A 20,433-nucleotide genomic window follows, 5' to 3' on the forward strand; every position below is an offset into this window, starting at 1 on the left:
TTGCAGGGAGCAGAACTCTGCAACTAAATGCTCCTGTGGTAGGAAGAGAAGAGGGTATTTTCACCAGTTTTCTCTTCCCCCTGTGAACCCTTTATGTCCAGAGAATTGGAGAATCTTCCAGAACAGCATGCAAGGTGATGCAGAGGGAGGGAGCCATCAGTGAAGACCACCGCTCTTCCTTCGGCCTCTGGAGATCTCTATTGGTGGAGCGTTAAGTCTAGAGCCAACCCATAATGTTTTAGTTTTTTAAATGAAAGCTGTTCTGGAAAATTTATTTGAAAAGTTGGATTGAAGAAATGTTATAGATACACCACTGGCAGGCTTTTAAAATGAAACCACCACAAAAATGCCCACATAAACCTAAGCATATTCTGAACTGCTGATGAACAACAAAGTGTTGTCACAATTCTTCACCAGGACTGTATGGATTTTATTTTATTTTTTATTTTATTTGTTTGGCTAGTTGTTGAAGTATCAATAGATATGCGTGATTACTTCAAAAGCTATCTGTTTATTATTAGGCTAATGAACATTATATTGTTCTGTATATAGTTGCATGCAATTTCCGAGAACTGTTCCGTGTTTTTAGTGCAACCAGTGGAAGGGGACTTGCTTTCTTATCAAGATTAAGGAGTGAGAGGAGATTAGAAAACATCAACCACTAAATATAGCCTCATGATAGCTGCAACTTAAAATCACTTCAGCACATAATTCAGGATTAGCCTACAGCTACAACTGCATCTTTGCTAGCGCTCCAATCACCATGGATATCTTCATTACACCTAGTTAGGTTTAGAGTTTTCATGCCAACAATATCGCTCCAAGAAAAGTCCTTTGAAACTATGTCCATCTTTGGTTCAAACAACTCACCATAATAGCAACAATTTCGCTACTAGATACCCTTGACTTTTCGAAGCAATACAGTATAGCTCTTTTACAGGAATCTTGTTAGCTTAGCGTCTTTTTGGAGCCTATTGGCGTGTTTCAGTTATAAAAATGCTCCTATCCAATGTTAGGGAGATCCCTTTTGTAAGTTGTATTTCCTCACTGAAATATGTCCATATCAGTCAATTACTTCAAGTAGGAAGCACGAATGGCAAACCTTGACCCATTTAGAGCCTACAAAGATTGCACCTTGTAGGATAAATGTCAACAGTTTTCGATGTCAAACAAAGATAAACCTGCAATATGAAAATGAACTACTGAGGGTTATTCATGCTTGTAGTTGAAAATCACAGGATCCGACCTCAAACAGCTTAAGAATCTTTAATCCAGGAGAGCCTCTCTGCATTCTTGAATGAGGGCAGAAGTGGGTGGTTGTTGTTTTTTTTTAAAAAAAACCCCTTTGGGCTGCAGGTAGTCTTGCAGTTCAGTTAAATCTTTTTGTGTTGGCATAATTTACCATGTGCCGTGAATTATGCCAACACAATTATGCCACCATGGACCGGTCTAAACATAAAGGACCATAAATGTGCAGAGCTGGGGTACAAAATCTGCTGTGATCCCAAGTCTACACCACAGCCAATCAATTGTTTGGCAACTCCGTTGGTTACATCTTGGTGCTGGTAACACCAAGGTTGCAGGTTTGATCCCCGTGTGGGGCAGCTGCATATTCCTACATCGCAGGGGGTTGGTTGGACTAGATCCCTAAGGTCCCTTCCAACTCTCTGATTCTTTCAAATGGCAACTACTGCTTGTAACCAGATACATTTACCAACGTTGCCTATCTTCCATGCAGTATTAGCTCGCAGCTTAGTGCATAGGGCTTCTCTTAGTCTTCAATACAGGAATACGCTTGGAGAAAAGTTCAAACGGAATGACGACTGTTGGGTATGGAAGAAGCAGCCCAGAAAGGAATGGCCAACTGACTGGAACAATCCACACTGAAAAGTTTTGTCAAAAGTCTAACTTGTAAATAAATAATAATAATAATAATAATTTATATTTATACCCCGCCCATCTGGCTGAATTTCCCCAGCCACTCTGGGCGGCTCCCAATCAAGTGTTAAAAACAGTACAGCGTTAAATATTAAAAACTTCCCTGAACAGGGCTGCCTTCAGATGACTTTTAAAGATAGGATAGCTGCTTATTTCCTTCACATCTGAAGGGAGGGTGTTCCACAGGGTGGGTGCCACTACCGAGAAGGCCCTCTGTCTGGTTCCCTGTAACCTTACTTCTCGCAATGAGGGAACCGCCAGAAGGCCCTCGGCGCTGGATCTCAGTGTCTGGCTGAACGATAGGGGGTGGAGACGCTCCTTCAGGTATACAGACCAAGGCCGTTTAGGGCTTTAAAGGTCAGCACCAACACTTTGAATTGTGCTCGGAAACGTACTGGGAGCCAATGCAGATCTCTCAGAACCGGTGTTATGTGGTCCCGGCGGCCACTCCCCCTCACCAGTCTAGTTGCCGCATTCTGGATTAATTGCAGTTTCCGGGTCACCTTCAAAGGCAGGCCCACGTAGAGCTTGTATTCTCCTCCTCAGAAATAGCCAACTTTTATCAGTTTACTGCTACAAGGTGGAGCTGCCTGTCTGCTCCTCTTCTAAATTATGATGCCCAACACCTACATAGATAAAAATATACTCCTCCCCCTTCTATATCCGCCCCCCCCCAAAATACCAAAGAACAGATGAGGAGAATGGTGGGAAAGAGAATCCAATATTTGAGGAAATGGATCCATTTAAATATCCATCTGCTTCCATATAAAGAGTCACATACGGAATATGGGAACAATAATGTGAAATATCTTTCTTGCATCATTCCAGCCAATCTTGATATAATTTGCTCTAACTAGTATTCCAGCAACTGACAAAGATTGAAATTTATTTTATATTCTGCCACTATTACATGATTTACAAGAATTATCATTTATCACTTGTGTGTTAAAAAGTATTCCATCGAATGCATGGGTTGGATAGTTACAATGGAATTGCCTTGGGGGTGGGGTACACATTTTATCCTTATTTATTTATTATTATTACTTTGTCAAAGTATTTTTTTAAAAAATAATAATAATAAGTATTACGCAGGAAGTATTGAAGTATCCATTTTATTCCTCTATTGCTACCTTCAACCATTCCTTCCATCTTTCCCCATTCTCCTAATCTGCTTTTCTTAATAAAAGTTAAAGAGCCCTTTCATCACAGAATTTGCCAGCTTTGATGTGTGTCGTAACAATGGTGAAATTTTCTGCATTAAAATGAATTTAAGATTGAGTGTAAAGGTAGTGCATTTTAGTAGCTGAGGCAACAAGGGTATGCCTTTACCCAGGCCCATCATTAACACAGATCACAATCAGCCCTGATATGATTATGCCTTCAAAGCATCTGCCTTAAGGCAGATGGTACCCGACATATTAATTAATGAAAACAAGAGTGCTTAGAAGAGGTGTTGGTAGATCGGCATATTACATTACAAACAGATTATGCCCAAGTTTCCTCTTACACCTCAGACAGACAGGGACTGGAGTCCACCACCAGCTCATGAGAAGGAAAACCAACTTCTGCCTACATCAACAAGCAAAAGGGCTTGGCAAATAACTTTTATGCACACAGAAGTTTGTAAGGCAAACCAATGGACATGAGACTCTGGAGTGGCTTTGACTACAGTGGTACCTCGGGTTAAGAACTTAATTCGTTCCGGAGGTCCGTTCTTAACCTGAAACTGTTCTTAACCTGAAGCACCACTTTAGCTAATGGGGCCTCCCACTGCTGCCATGCGATTTCTGTTCTCATCCTGAAGCAAAGTTCTTAACCAGAGGTACTATTTCTGCATTAGTGGAGTCTGTAACCTGAAGTGTATGTAACCTGAAGCATCTGTAACCCAAGGTACCACTGTACCTATATCTGAGCTAAAGGTAAAGGGGCCCCTGACCATTAGGTCCAGTCGTGACCGACTCTGGGGTTGTGGCGCTCATCTCGCTTTACTGGCCGAGGGAGCCAGTGCACAGCTTCCAGGTCATGCGGCCAGATTGACTAAGCTGCTTCTGGCGAACCAGAGCAGTGCACAGAAACGCCGTTTACCTTCCCGCTGGAGCGGTACCTATTTATCTACTTGCACTTTGACGTGCTTTCGAACTGCTAGGTTGGCAGGAGCAGGGACCGAGCAACGGGAGCTCACCCCATTGCGGGGATTTGAACCGCCGACCTTCTGATCGACAGGTCCTAGGCTCTGTGGTTTAACCCACAGTGCCACCCGTGTCCCACATAGTTACAGATAAAAGTTTTCCCATTTACCCTTCATACGTGAAAGCAGGCTTGGAGAAGCAGTATCTTAAGTTTTGAAACACAATGGTCTGGTTGCTGCACATGATGCTAAGCAATGGTTTGTTTAACCAAAGTGTGGTTTTAATGCCTGAAGCCCAGAATAGCACAGTAACCATAATTTGTTTTCTGGTAACAAACCATTATGTGAAGCTGTGGTTTGCAGTTGGCTTATGAACCATGGCTTGTTTTGACTATGGATTGGCTTTGTATCTGAACCAAGCAGTCTTGCTTAGCCATGGTTTGTTTGCCCACCTCACCTAAGATGCCAAATTATTATTTCCCAAGTGAAAAACTTTGGTGTGAAGGAAAGACAGAGAAGACTGAGCAGTCAAGGAGAAGGTTTTGCCCATTTATTGTAAGAGGTAGCTTGTAGACATATACTTCGAAATATTTTACAACCAGACACATCTAAATGGCATGGCTCAGTGATTTCTTACTAGACTTTTTTTTGGGGGGGGAGCAGGCTAAAGTCGAAAGCCACAGAGCCTAGGGCTTGCCGATCAGAAGGTCGGCAGTTCAAATCCCAGCAACGGAATGAGCTCCTGTTGCTCAGTCCCAGCTCCTGCCAACCTAGCAGTTCGAAAGCACGTCAAAGTGCAAGTAGATAAATAGGTACCACTCTGGCGGGAAGGTAAATGGTGTTTCCATGCGCTGCTCTGATTTTGCCAGAAAGGGCTTAGTCATGCTGGCCACATGACCCGGAAGCTGTCTGTGGACAAACGCTGGCTCCCTTGGCCTATAGAGCGAGATGAGCGCGAAACCCCAGAGTTGTCCGCGACTGGACCTAATGGTCAAGGATCCTTTACCTTTATCTTCTTAGGCTAAAGTCACAACAGCCTTGCAAAAGCAAGGTTTAAGAAAACACCATAAAAGGACACAGCTTAACTTCAGAACAACTGATAAACTTTAGTCATATTTCCACGGAAACAAAAACTGTGCTTATCCTCAAAAACAGGTACCCTGTTACCAAGCTCCTTCTCATCAGCAGGGCAGCCAAAACACTTCAACAGGCTGGATGCTGGCAGGCGACAACGTGTTGTGCAGTGCTCCAGAATATGATGCAATCGGCCATCACTGCTCTCAGCCTGACACAGTGCCAAGTGAAATCAGGAAGACAGTAGGTCACAAGAGAAACATCACATTTCAAAGGTCTGCAAGAAAACTGCACCAGTTCGTGTTCACAGCTGAGGAAGAGGTCTCTTCAACCGCCAACGGAAAGGTATAATCAATTCAAGCTTGTCAAAACATGACTGGTTAATTGTAAACTAAAAAAAACAAGAACATGCGATTAAGTGGAACCTCAGTTTTCGAATGTCTCCATTGACAAACATTTCGGAACACGAATTCTGTAAATGCTCCCGTTCTTTAACATGCCTCAGAAGCCAAACGGTATATGTGTTATTTTTCTCATTTTTCTCTATTAAATTTGCAGGCTGCCCTTTGTGCCTCAGTTTCCGAAAGTTTCGGAACTCGAACGGTCTTCCGGAACAGATTACGTTCAAAAACTGAGGTACCACTGTATTGTTTTAAATCTGCTTATATATGTGTCTCTTTTTAAATTGTTTACATTGTTTTTCAGAAAATAAAACTAAACTGTACTGATTTCAATCTCTTCAAATAAATGAGTAGTCTTTGTTTTATTTTTTTCCATTCCCCCACCTGCTTTTTAAGATGGTGTCCTACTGAAGAGATTACTTTAGATACTGGAAACTGGGTTCAAACCCTGCTCATACATTGACTAACCTGAGCCCACCCCCCCACCCCGGTCAATTCCACATCTGCCAAATGGGGATGGTAATTACCCTACCCTAAGAATTCTTTAAGTAAAGGAATGTTTGGTATTTTCTATGCCATGATTTGGTAAGCAGGCAATGCTACAAGAAGTACCAGAGCAACAATAAGCTTTTCCCATACTGGCCAGATAACTAGATTTCCTTAATGCCAACATGAAGCTTTAAAAAGCAAGAATTCTCAACAGAAAGAGGCCAAAACTTTCTTCAATGCATGCAATTATCTCTTTACTGAAGAAGAAGAAAACCTACACATAGTTGAGCTATTCCATGTTCCAATTTGGCCAGCACTCCCTAATTTAAACGCAATGGTATTATTCCATGCACGTGAGTGAGCAAGCAAACCCAGCCAATTGCTGAATAATTTCAATCCAAAACAAAAATGCCAAGAACATTGGAACCAAATGCTGACATTTAAAGGTGTTTCGCAAAGCTTCCAAATTCTGAGAGTGTTTTAGCTGAAATTAATTGCGCAAAAGCTTCTGGCAAACTCATCTGTTCCGAAAATGGGCAAAAGTGTCCTTGATCAAAGGCACTAACAGGCAATCAGCAGGAGAGATGCAGACTTTGAAGTCCCATCAAAGTATCAGAAGCAAAATACACGCCTGCATTTGTGAACTGAGAACTACATCTTGTCATGTTATGCAAAGAGATCCAGCATTCCTTTATAGTGACAGAATACAACAGAAAACCTCAGATGGTACATCACACATATCTTTGATGCACAAGTAAATATCTCAGGGGTGCTGGCCACATTACTAAGACAAAATAGCCAGATACAAATCTTTGTACAGTGGTACCTCGGGTTAAGTACTTAATTCGTTCCGGAGGTCTGTTCTTAACCTGAAACTGTTCTTAACCTGAAGCACCACTTTAGCTAATGGGGCCTCCTGCTGCCGCTGCGCCGCCGAAGCCCGATTTCTGTTCTTATCCTGAAGCAAAGTTCTTAACCTGAAGCACTATTTCTGGGTTAGCAGAGTCTGCAACCTGAAGCGTATGTAACCTGAAGCATATGTAACCCGAGGTACCACTGTACTGAGAAAATGGCCAAAGACTAGGTTTGGAAAGACCCTAGAAACTTTGCTTGGGAACAACTACTTAGGGGTGTTTGGGTGTGTCTTTCTAGATGCCTGCACATGTACATGTTAAGAACTAAGAAATAGCTTAATAGAAATAGAACTAAGAAATAGTTAAGAAATAGCTGGAGGAAGCAATCCCAAAGTACAATGCAGAATGAAGAGAAACAGAATAAGACATTGTGCCTGGAACATGAAGACAATGGGTACAGATTTGCCTTAAAAGTTTGAAGATTGTCTATGTTAGAATTCTACTTAGCAACTGCATGCCTGCAGTGGGGTTTCTGGCCCAGTATCAGAGGTGAATTCGTTTGCTGAGTCCGCCATTCACATTGCGTGGTTTTAGACAGTGTCTGGCCCTTAAGAACCAGGACCCCAGCCTTGTAAAAATGACAGACTTTCTTGTGAGAGAATTTTTTCCCTTAACGTGATCTGACAGATGATCAAAGTGCTTTGCTTCAAATAACCTCACCGTCACAACCTATTACGTGATTGATCCGCGGCTCTGATTTACTGTATGCCCAAGAGTGGTATCGTTAACTTTTCTCTTTTGTCAATTCAGAATAATTGATTTTTCATATCTTGAAACGGAGAACCTAGCAACACATATCCTGTGTTTCAATTCAACAGCTTAAAAATGATATTTTTAAAAAAAAGATATTCTGCACTAAAAAGGGAGTTGATAATTGAAGTCCCTTTACTCTTCCCATAATAGGAGAATAGACTGAACACCAGAGAACAGGAAATAATTTTGGATATCAGGGATTGTTGTCGTTTTAGTTATACTGTTTTATGAATTTTTTTTTAATTGCTTGGGAAAAATATTAAGCCACCAATGATTCAATGTATAAAAAAGACTGCTAATGTATTAAAAACAATAGTCACACAGGACACAAACAGCTCCTACACAGTCCTAAAACATCAACAAACTGAAATTCATGTACTGCAACTCACTGAAGTTAACAGAACAAATTTTAAAACTCAAGTACTCTATAGTGTCAGCACTTTCTGATCTGGTCATTTAGCTGAAGTGTTCCTCAATTTGACAAGTCCGATCCACTGTGGTCAATGAGGGCAGGTTCTGAAGGGAAAAATTCCGCGATAATATTCATCACTGTCCAGTTTAGCTGTCCGAGGGGTTGCAAGCAGTCAAGGAAGGAGTTTCTTAGTTCTTTGAAGGCAAGGAATTAAAGGAGAGCATTTGGTCCAGGAGCTAATTGAGAAACAGAAGCAACTTTGGCTCAGGATATGGTTCTGTTTCTTGCAAGCTCCAAACGCAAGCTCCTTTTGCCCATCAGAGCTACATTTTGAAACGGAGTGTCTCATTTTCTTGTGCATTTGTAGCAGGAGACATCCAGGTACTACTCAGTACAAATAAAATAGCAAACTGCCTTCCTCAATAACTCCCTGTTGTTGAAGCAGTTTTGACAGTTGTTTGTAAACATCTGCAGCATCTTGTAGCCCGCCATTCGTTTTGTTCCTTCTCTAATGAGTTAACTGCTCTTCTGACTTTTCCTCTCCAAGCCTGCATTTGGCTGGCTTTGCTCTTGCTGCCATAAATGTTCGACAAAAACGTGTGTGTGTGTGTTTTTTTTGGGGGGAGTATCTTGCATGTTCCACTCCCATGCAGCAGAAATTTCCCTCCCATGCAGCAGAAAGCCACAGCTCACAAAATATGAGTTGTGAGTCCAAACATGTCTTCCAGGGTCTGTAAGTAAAGGTAAAGGTAAAGGTACCCCTGTCCGTACGGGCCAGTCTTGACAGACTCTAGGGTTGTGCGCTCATCTCACTCTATAGGCCGGGAGCCAGCGCTGTCTGCAGACACTTCCGGGTCACGTGGCCAGCATGACAAGCTGCATCTGGCGAGCCAGCGCAGCACACGGAAACGCCATTTACCTTCCCGCTAGTAAGCGGTCCCTATTTATCTACTTGCACCTGGGGGTGCTTTCGAACTGCTAGGTTGGCAGGCACTGGGACCGAACGACGGGAGCGCACCCCGCCGCGGGGATTCAAACCGCTGACCATGCGATCGGCAAGTCCTAGGCGCTGAGGTTTTACCCACAGCGCCACCCGCGTCCCCTTTCCAGGGTCTGTAAGATCCCCCAAATATAATCAAACACTGCATTCTAGGAAGCTAAGCTCTTGGGCCACAGGAATAATTTTTAACTTCATTTTTAGAAAATAAAAGCTTCCTTTATCTCGACAGTTGGTCAAATCTTCTTCACGGTATACCCGTTTGAAAAGCTAAATGGCTAGCCATTAAATGCATTCTAAGCCATTAGCTCATTTATATAATAATGGAAAGTCCAAGATTTAGTTCAGAAGACGCCGTGGCAAGACTTTGCAAGGCACTCAGACATAGGCTGCATGTTTTCAAGCAATCCAAATTTCTAATTCCTCAACTTTCCAGTAAAGTTTCATCACTGATGCATATACCGTTTTAGTCTAAAAGAGCAAAGGGATTTAAAATTCTGCAGGAAGAGTACAATATTATGTTAGACTGAGGACGCGACTGGCCCCTATTAAAGCAACGTCAATAAAATGCTTCCTATAGAACGCTTCCTTTGCTCTTCTTCTTTTTTGTGGCGGGAGAATGAGCTAAACAATTTGCATTTACAGCTTAGTTCCTCTGCCCCTTTAACTTCTTCTCCTCTTTTTATGGCGGATATAAATGGCACCAAATTGTCAACTCACATATACGCCCTGTGCTTACCGATACAAATAGGCCCATTTCTGACAAGCCATAAAACAATTGCTGCTGAACTCCCTATAACTTCCTTTGATATCCCAGCTTTCCTGCAGGGCTTCAAAGCCATCTTCTTTTACTAGCCTTGAGGTCCTGCTACAGGGGGAGGGGGGTCTCCAACAGATGCAGAGGGAAAAAGCATTTCTATTTTCCTGCTCAAAAGTACCAAAGTTTTTTGGGGGGGGGGGTTTAAAAAAAATCCACTCCTTCAATGCCAGGAGTGCATTTGAAGCAGTCTTTTTAAATACTCATTTAGGTTCTTTGTTCCATTACAGTATTAACAAACAACAACAACCCCCCCCACACACACATCTTTTTGTATTGCACCTCATTTCTGGTTGCTTTTAAAACAATTTATTTTTAAAATCATGTATTTCCAGTACAAGCTTGCACACGAATTGGTTGCTTTAACAATTAAAACATATCTTAAGATGCTATACCAGCTTACAAGTTCCTGTATTGTCAACATTCTCCAAGGTTTCAGAATGGAGTCTTTCCCTAACTGGTGATGGCGTGGAGACAACTGAGACCTTCCCCATTCAAAAGAGTTTATCAAACATGGGGCTTTACCCTTTCTCTGATACAGAATTCATAACTGCAGCGGTTCTCAAAGGGCACGCCACACTGGTGTGGCAGAAGAGGAAGGCAAGTGTGGCAGGAAGATTCAAGCGCAATCAGTATTATATTTTGGGGAAGATTCCTGTTCTTGTTTTAGAATAAGAATAAGAATAATTTATTTCTACCCCACCCAACTGGCTGGGTTTCCCCAGCCACTCTGGGCGGCTTCCAACAAAATATTAAAAGGACATTAAAACATCAGTCAATAAAAACTTCCCTAAACAGGGCTGCCTTCAGATGTCTTCTAAACATCAGATAGAAATGTTTGTGTAAACATTTTACACTTTCTGGATGTCCCAGGATCATATTATAAAGTAGTTGTGCTCTATGTTATAAATCAAGCATTTCTAAGAGCTGTTTCTTTTTGTTTTGTTTTCTTTTTAACAGATATCAGGGTTTATAGGGGGGGATACAAAACTTAATATGAAATATATTTTCTTCTTTTTTGTCCAAACTAAAACTTTGTTCTAAATATAATAAAAGCATAAAGAGGAGGAGGTAGAAAGGAAATAAAGAAAGAGATAGAGAGAAAGTATTGATATGCAGCTGAAAATAGGATCAATAGCTGCCCTGAGCCGGCCTTGGCTGGGGAGGACGGGATATAAATAAAAATTATTATTATTATTATTAATATTATTATTAATAGGGCCTATGGAAGGGATGGAGGGGAAGTCAGGAGATTCAGAGTAATCTCGATATTTGGAAGTGGAATTGGTTTTGTTGTATGTTTATCCTCTTGAAAATCAAATAAAAATATATTTCAAGAAAGAAAGAGAGAGCTAGAGAGTAATAAAAACACCCAGCCAGATGGGTGGGGTATGAATATATTATTATTATTATTATTATTAGAAATAGAAAAGAGGCTAAAAGAGGGGGGGAATAAAACTCAGAAGGTAAGGGACTTCCAATTCTTCATCTGTCCGCTAAATATAAATATGACATTTAAGGATTTAAGCAGGAGAACACTCTCTCTTTCTCTCTCTCTCTCTCTCTCTCTCTCTCTCTCCCTCTTTCTCTCTATCTCTCTCTCCCTCTCTCGGCACACATACATGTACAGTCATACCTCGGGTTACAAATGCTTCAGGTTGCGTTTTTTCAGGTTACGGATCACTGAAACCCAGAAGTACCGGAACAAGTTACTTCCGGGTTTCGGCAGTCGCACATGCGCAGAAGTGCGAAATTGCGCTTTGCGCAGAAGCGCCGAATCACAACCCGCGCGTGTGTGCAGATACACTGCTGCGGGTTGCAAGCGTGCATCCCGCACGGATCACATTCGCAACCCGAGTGTCCACTGTATAGATACTAAGCAATATCACTTACTTTAAGAGTAAGCCCCCACAATTTTCAGAAGCAACAAGTGACAGCTACGAGACGGAACGTTTCTTTGCGATATGGAAATATGTGTCTGTGACTGGTTGACAGCCCAAGTATTACCGTATCTTTTGCTCTATAAGACACAACAGACCACAAGACGCACCTAGTTTTTGGAGGAGGAAAACAAGAAAAAAAAATATTCTGAATCTCAGAAGCCAGAACAGCAAGAGGGATCGCTGCGCAGTGAAAGCAGCAATCCCTCTTGCTGTTCTGGCTTCTGTGATAGCTGCACAGCCTGCATTCGCTCCATAAGATGCACACACATTTCCCCTTACTTTTTAGGAGGGAAAAACTGAGTCTTATAGAGCAAAAAATACGGTAATTTGCCAACATTAACCGTTTACCATGAACACTCAGCTAGCCTGCACTTCACTCCTCTTAGTGCGAACAGGGAGAATAAGCAATGTTCCCTGGCTCAGTATTGCGGTCAAACCAGAAACCATAGTTTGTTTCACTCCAAGCCAACCATGACCTGAAGCCAAGGTTTCTTCTTGACTTACCAATTCTGGTTTGTGCAAAACAAACTAGACTCCCCATTCCTGTATCCTTCCTTTCAGATACATCGGTACCTCTATATGCAAACGGGATCCGTTCCGGAGCCCCGTTCGCATCCTGAAGCGAACGCAACCCACATCTGCGTGGGTCGCAATTCGCCGCTTCCGTGCATGACGTCATTTTGAGTGTCTGCGCATGCGCGAGTGGCGAAACCCAAAAGTAATGTGTTCCATTACTTCTGGGCCGCCACGGAGCGCAACCCGAAAATATTCAACCTGAAGCTACTTCAACCCAAGGTATGACTGTATCTTTACACTATTTCTTGACCCTTTTGGGTTCTCTCTCTTACCTGCCTACACTATGCCCTTTAGATGTTCTATCAGCTGCATGAGATTTGCAAGTGTATGAGCAGCTCCCCATGCAGCCAAGTGAACATTTCAAGGATCCAGTCACTTGGGCGGGGTAACGTTGCTGGATTCTCACAGAATCGGAGCCATCAGCACAGATCCACGATGCTGTCTCAACAGTGAGACAGCAGTTGTGGCTTTTAAACACCTAAGCACAGAATTCAGTTGCACACGAAACAGTCAAGTGCAGAAAAACTTTTCACTAAAAACACGAATCCACATTAAAACAAACTTATCTCGAAACATTTTGACACCGAAAATGGCAGCGATGGAAAATAGTTCTTTTCGTTTTTCTGTAGGCAATCTTACTTTTCATGATCACACTCTTACTATATTGAAATCCTGTTTTGTTTTCATCTGAATTTTTGCTTTTGCTAAATATAGAAGCTTCAGGTGGCGAAAAGATCTACATCCCCATCTATTGTTTCCCTTTCTTTTTAAGCTGCTGAATCTGTTAATTGTACAAAACCAGAGAGTAATAATAATAAAAAGTTCTTACTTGAATGTTTAAATTTTTTGGCCTTCTTTTCTTGATGATATAATTATATAAATTGCATGAATTTTGTCAATCCATACAATCAGCGGCTTCATAAGTATAATCTTTTATTCAGATTTTGATAAAATGCTTTGATATTTGATGTGGTATTACCTTCAAAATACAATATTTCTTCAAGCTTTTTAGTAAACATTTATGTCTCATCTAGCTAAAGTTAAGCAGCTTTTTTTATTCCCACACATTTCAACGGGAGGAATTTACCTATGTGCTTAATTCTCCCTTTTGAAATAAATGGACATGAAAAGTGCTTAACCGGCTGCACTGTGCACTTGGGGTTAGCAAGGTTAAACCTCAAGGCAGATTTAATCACTTTTCAGCTGTAATGTGTGTCCTTTCCATCATCGAGAGCTGTCTTTTTGTTGCAAGCTGCAAAGTCAAACAAAAAATTATACCACCCATCAATAAAAACCCCTAGGAAGAAATACAAAGCCTACTAAAATATGAATAATAATAAAACACGATTAATAAAAAATAATAAAAGCTTAGTGTGCTGGGCCCGGGGGTGACCCGAGTAATGAGGTCCAGGTCCGGTCCCAAATCCAAGGGTTCCGCTAGGAGTCAGTCCGACACAGCCAAGGCAGGACACAATGCAGGAAACCAGGCAAGGACAGGTACAGGATCTCAGGCAGGATCTAGCATACAGCAATGTTGCTCCCGCAACCTGAGGCAGTCTTTTATCTTTGTTAGGGTAGCGGCTGGTCCTGATCCCCTGGCGACTCACCTCCCTGTTTCGCCCGAAGGCGAGCACTCCTCCTGCGAGTACTCAGGTCTCTCCTTCTCTCAGACCTCAGTCTCTGCAGCTCGGGAGACGTCGGTGGGTTACTAGACCCAAAGGCCACCTCAGCCTCCCCTGACCCAACCAGTAGTGGAGCAGCTGTAAGTGATGGCCCAGCTGAAGGCAACAAGGTCATCCCCGCATCTGGAGCCAGGGCAGGCTCAGGCCCCTGACTTGGCCCAGCTGGTGTTTGTTGCAGGGGAACCTGTGCAGACTGGGACTCTTCAGGATCAGGCCCCAGACTTGGTTCAGATGATGCCTGAGGCAAAGGATCCGATGCAGACTGAGACTCCTCTGGCTCCGAGTCCGAGCCCCAGTCCTAGGCCATCACACTTACGAACTAAAAGCAACAAATTCTTAAAAACAAACCAAATGTCCAAATGGCCTGAGGAAACAGAGCCAGAAAAACAAAGTAGCTGCCAAGTAGAACTGTCATTGAACCTAATCTCCATCACATCCCAAGGAAGTCTCTGTCTCTGGCAAATACCTGTCTCATCTCAGAAGCAGGATCACCTGCAAAAGCTCATATTCAAGTTCTTAATGCACAGGCACCTATGGGGAGGCAGGAGGTCCTGCAGGTACCCTTGTCCTAAGCTAGGAAGGGCTTTAAGAAGTCAAAACCAGCACACGGAATTGGCCCCCATTAATGGATTAGAACAGGGGTCAGCAAACGTTTTCAGCAGGGGCCGGTCCACTGTCCCTCAGACTTTGTGGGGGGCCAGACTATTTACTATTTATACACCGCACATCTTACTGGGTTGCCCCAGCCACTCTGGGAAGCTTCCAACATATATAAAAACATAATAAAACATTTTAAAACTTCCCTATACAGGATTGCCTTCAGACAGATAACTCCATACCCCCCAACATTTCTCCATTGAAAATAGAGAAACCCTAAGGAAAAGTGGGACGTTCTGGGATCAAATCAGAAACTTCTCTAAATCAGGAATGTTCCTAGAAAGTAGGGACACTTGGAAGGTCTGCATATCACATTGTTTCCAACCAGACTATATTTTGGAAAAAAAAAAAAATGAACAAATTCCTATGCCCCACAAATAACCCAGAGATGCATTTTAAATAAAAGGACACATTCTACTCATGTAAAAACACGCTGATTCCCAGACCGTCTACAGGCCAGATTTAGAAGGCGATTGGGCCGGATCCGGCCCCCGGGCCTTAGTTTGCCTCCCCATGGATTAGAAGTCTCAGCAAGCAGCGTAGGACCAGCATAATACAGCCATAATTCCCTACCTCAGTAATTTAGCAGATATGTTCTTAACTAAGTGCAGTTTCCGAAAGGCAAACTCGTGGAAAGCGCATGGCATTAACTTTAAACCAGAGACTGGATCACTAAGGCCAGTTAGGATTCAATTAGGGTTGAAGCTCACGCAGCAAACCTAATCTGGTAAAAAGCATTCTGGACCATAGATGCAGCCAATGTAAAAAATACTGGAGATGCTACATTTTACAATGCCTTGTTCAAAATCACCTTAATGAAGTTCCTCAGTATACCCAGAGAAAAATAGGAATAGGTTGTGCTAGCTGGAGCCAGAAGAGACATTATTATTATTATTATTATTATTATTATTATTAATAATAATAATAATAATTTATGCCCAGCCACTCTGGGAATCTTCCAACAAGATATTTAAATACAGTAATGCATCAAACATAAAAAGCTTCCCTGAACAGGGCTGCCTTCAGATGTCTTCTAAAAGTCAGATAGTTGTTTGTTTCCTTGACATCTGATGGAAGGGCATTCCACAGGGCAGGCGCCACTATCGAGAAGGCCCTCTGCCTGGTTCCCTGTAACTTGGTTTCTCACAGTGAGGGAACCATCAGACAGCCCTCGGAGCTGGACCTCAGTATCCAGGCAGAACGATGGGGGTGGAGACGCTCCTTCAGGTAGACTGGGCGGGTCCTAATGCTTATTCCCCACCATTGTGAGAAGTCCCATTCACCTGGAGCAGCCTTTGTGGACTGGGATGGTGGTAGAGAGATGAGCTGTTGGCATCCCAACCTCTGAATGGGCCTGATGGGGCGATCACTGTGCCACACAGCGATGCGAACAGCTGGGGGAAACCTGCGAGACCCAGCAGCTTATCAGTACCCAGTAAGGGATCCGGGGGCAGAGCTCTGGTGCGGACCTGAGCGAATAATCACTTGGGGTGCACACCTCACCACAGTCCTCACTGCTGCAACACTGCCTCCTCATCTACAAGGAGGCCCTCTGATGAAATGGCATAGCTAGTCTTAAAAGGATGGTATCACCATATAGTAGGGACGCAGGTGGCGCTGTGGGTAAAAGCCTCAGCGCCTAGGGCTTGCCGATCGAAAGGTCGGCGGTTCGAATCCCCGCGGCGGGGTGCGCTCCCGCTGCTCGGTCCCAGCGCCTGCCAACCTAGCAGTTTGAAAGCACCCCTGGGTGCAAGTAGATAAATAGGGACCGCTTACCAGCGGGAAGGTAAACGGCGTTTCCGTGTGCGGCTCTGGCTCGCCAGAGCAGCGATGTCATGCTGGCCACGTGACCCGGAAGTGTCTGCGGACAGCGCTGGCCCCCGGCCTCTTGAGTGAGATGGGCGCACAACCCCAGAGTCTGTCAAGACTGGCCCGTACGGGCAGGGGTACCTTTACCTTTACCTTTTATCCCCATATAGTATATTCTGTGTCCACGGCAGCTATCTACCAGCTCCATCTGGTACACAGGCTAAGACCCTATCTGCCTGCAGACTGTCTCGCCAGAGTGGTGCTTGCTCTAGTTATCTCCCGCTTGGACTACTGCAATGCGCTCTACGTGGGGCTACCTTTGAAAGTGACCCAGAAACTGCAATTAATCCAGAATGCGGCAGCTAGACTGGTGACTGGGACTGGCCACTGGGACCACATAACACCGGTCCTGAGAGATCTGCATTGGCTCCCAGTAGGTTTCCAAGCACAATTCAAAGTGTTGGTGCTGACCTTTAAAGCCCTAAACGGCCTCAGTCCTGTATACCTGAAGGAGCATCTCCACCCCCATTGTTCAGCCCGGACACTGAGATCCAGCGCTGAGGGCCTTCTGGCGGTTCCCTCATTGTGAGAAATGAGGTTACAGGGAACCAGACAGAGGGCCTTCTCGGTGGTGGCGCCCACCCTGTGGAACACCCTCTCTTCAGATGTGAAGGAAATAAGCAGCTATCCTATCTTTAAAAGACATCTGAAGGCAGCCCTGTTCAGGGAAGTTTTAAATATTTAATGCTGTGCTGTTTTTAACATTTGATTGGGAGCCACCCAGAGTGGCTGGGGAAACTCAGCCAGATGGGCAGGGTATAAATAAATTGCTGTTGTTGTTGTTGTTTCCCATTCTTCTTCAGTCTTAATCCCTTGCTGCTTTTTAAAAAGAACTTTGAAAATGTTCATTGCCCCAAAATATGGAACTGTACTAACCATGGGATCAAGCCTAGCAGCTTCCTTGTATCATGGGCTATAACTGACTTGGTGCAAAGGACCTTCTTCTCCTCTTCCTCCCGACCCCATGACCCTTCAGAGTGGTTCAGATGAAGGGGTTGGGAGAATTTTGTTCATTTTTCAAGGATTGCAAAACTACCACCGGCTGGAAGTCATGAATGGAAGTCATTCCTTGCCAAAGTGCTTCACCGTCAACACTATTCCAAAATGGGGAGTCATGGAAGCGTGTGCCGAGAAAAGTGTAACGAAACAGAGAACAAAACTTAGGAATTCCGAACATCTTAGCCTCAGTTTTATATTAAAACTTATCAAGCTTCATTTATTCTGGGATTCTATTAGTTGGTTTTACAGCATCTAAAACGCTAGAGCTCAAAACAGATTTCAACAGACGATCAGAACACAGATGATCCACACATTTTTATATTTGTATCATCAATAGTTTCTGCAAATTTGCAGCTCCCATCATTATTGGGGGCGGGGGGGCGGGGGAGAGAAACCAAAACAGAACATTTTGCCCAGAACTAGCAACTATAAAACTATTAACTGTGCAAAATTCTCTGCTCTCCAGCAACAAAGATAGCACCGATTAGCTATGTTTTAATGCAGAACCCAATGCAAGGAAGTGATTTAACACACCGTTCTGTTTTTTAGAAACCAGACCATAGTTATTTTATTATCCATTCCCTTTTGCTGAAATGAAAGCAAAAATTATTCCATGGATTGTCAGCTTGACAATATAATTTGTGCGCTGTGCTAACTTTTACTGCCCCGAACGTCTTGCAGAGTTACTTTGTCAGGCAAAGAGTAACGTTTAACTTTTAGTAGGAAATGTAACCATCAGGTATATCACGTTTATAGTGCTGTACAGCATACAAATCAAACTGAATAAAAGCACAGCCCATTTTTCTGTATCCGTTGTCTAAATATATCATCGAAAGAGTACATGAAATATTGCAATTACAACCAAAAATGTAAAGGGATTGTGAGACACAGTCAACTGATTACACTGTACGGTCACAATATACCACAGAGTTGACTTACTGGGAATCTTGATGATTCCATAACGCAAATCTTTATACTGAAAATTATTTTGTGGTACAGCACGTTTAGATTTTAATCACTTAGTGTTAGACAACCAAATCAAATATGTGTATTAAAATGGTGAAATGAATTGTTGTAGAATGTAGCTGTGGTTTTTGAAAAGAGTGGTTTTCTTTTTTACTGGGAATATCTGTGAGGGTCCCGCACTGTGAGGTGCACTCATAGAATAATGTAATTTTACAGGGGTTTTATGCTGCTATGGCAAGTAGGGATGGAGAATAAATTTGTTCCACATTTTAAGAAGAACGTATATAAAATGTGTATAATTAAAATGCAAAGTTTCTGTGTTTTTAAATTAACAAACAAACAAAACCCATTGAGGAATGGACATATGAGTGAGCACATGCAAAATTTACATTGAAAATAAATAGGTTGACTTGTCTATCCATCCTTAATGGAAACTATGACATATTACACTGACATTGAATTATGTCTTAAGCAATTGTATTTAATTTGCCATTCTGTTTAAACATAATTTTCTTCAGTCAGGACCCATTAATCTCAAAGGTCTTTCTAAGGATAGCCAGACAATCTTGTGTGTGTGTGTGTGTGTGTGTGTGTGTGTGTGTGTGTGTGTGTTTTTAATCTGCAAGTGGCATGCAAATTAGTGTATTCACCAAGAAATTGAGCCAGGGCTATGTGTCCCAAATTAGGAAGAAGAGTTCGCAAAGAAACCTGATGAGTAATTTAGAAAGACAGAACACTTGAACAATGAAAGGCACTGCACACTTGTAGGACAACTCTCTTGAGCAGACAAAGATTATATAATCCTTAGCCTAACCAGAACTAATTCCAGTTGGCAGCTGTGGTTTTTAAGGATATGTCTGGATGGGCAGAAATACAAATGATTGGTTTCAAATAGGTAATTATATCACATTTACACTAATTTTAAAAAACAGTACCCAGCATTTATTTAACACATGGATGTGCATGTGCCTGTTTGTGTGCATGCGCCTGCACACACACCAAACCACTGTCAGCTGTAAGAATCAGCAATATCAGTATGCAAGTTATTGGGAGTAATCTCTGGTTGCTACATCATCAAGTTATGGCAACTGGTGTACAGAAATCTCACACGAAGTTCCTTCTCCCCCACTGAACCCCTCTGCCAACGTTGCTCAGTGAAAGACACAGAACTTGAACCTTCGTTTCCTAGGTCTAATTCCAGCTCTCTGATTAAAAGGAGGCAGGGCCAATAACTTCCATCACAATATCCAGTAATCCCTTTGTGTAGCGATTTCCAAAAGGGATACATGACAAATCTGAAGAATCATGAATAGTGCAGGCTGTTTATGTTAGCCAGGTTTAATACGTTTTCCTCGATGATAGTAAGAGGAAGATATTTAGCTCTCCCAGAATCAGAGCATCTCTGCAAATGTAGTAAACAGGAACCTGATACTTTGGAGCATATTTTCTTTTCTTGTGATTTTGGCATTTATGCCAGAAGACAATCATTAGCGGCCTTACAACACAATAGGCTCAACTCACAATAGGCTCAACTCAACAGCTACCAACGGTTCAGGACCTGCTCTCGGACAGGAATGATCAAATTACTTTAATAGTGGCTGAATTTTTGAGTGCTGTCCATGTAGAAAGACTGGGCCATTATAAAGAGATTCAGTGGTTCTTAATTGATTGGTGATGTGGTAATGTTGTATTATATTATTTATGCAAATTGATTTTCTCTGGAGTTAAAGATCTGACTGGGACAAACCTTGTTATGTTGAGCTCGTATTTTGCACAATTTGTATACGGTGTGTGTCTGATAATGTGTGGCTTGCTATG

At 42.6% G+C, this 20,433-nt stretch overlaps 1 protein-coding gene across 4 annotated transcripts in view; it reads right to left on the reverse strand.

Annotated features, from left to right (window-relative positions):
- Positions 1 to 20,433, reverse strand: part of MLLT3 (MLLT3 super elongation complex subunit) — a 117,677-nt gene that overhangs the window by 86,904 nt on the left and 10,340 nt on the right. The gene's annotated exons all lie outside the window — the stretch shown is intronic.

The sequence above is a fragment of the Podarcis raffonei genome, chromosome 17 (assembly GCF_027172205.1).
Source record: "Podarcis raffonei isolate rPodRaf1 chromosome 17, rPodRaf1.pri, whole genome shotgun sequence".
In the NCBI taxonomy this organism is placed as follows: Eukaryota; Metazoa; Chordata; class Lepidosauria; order Squamata; family Lacertidae; genus Podarcis; species Podarcis raffonei.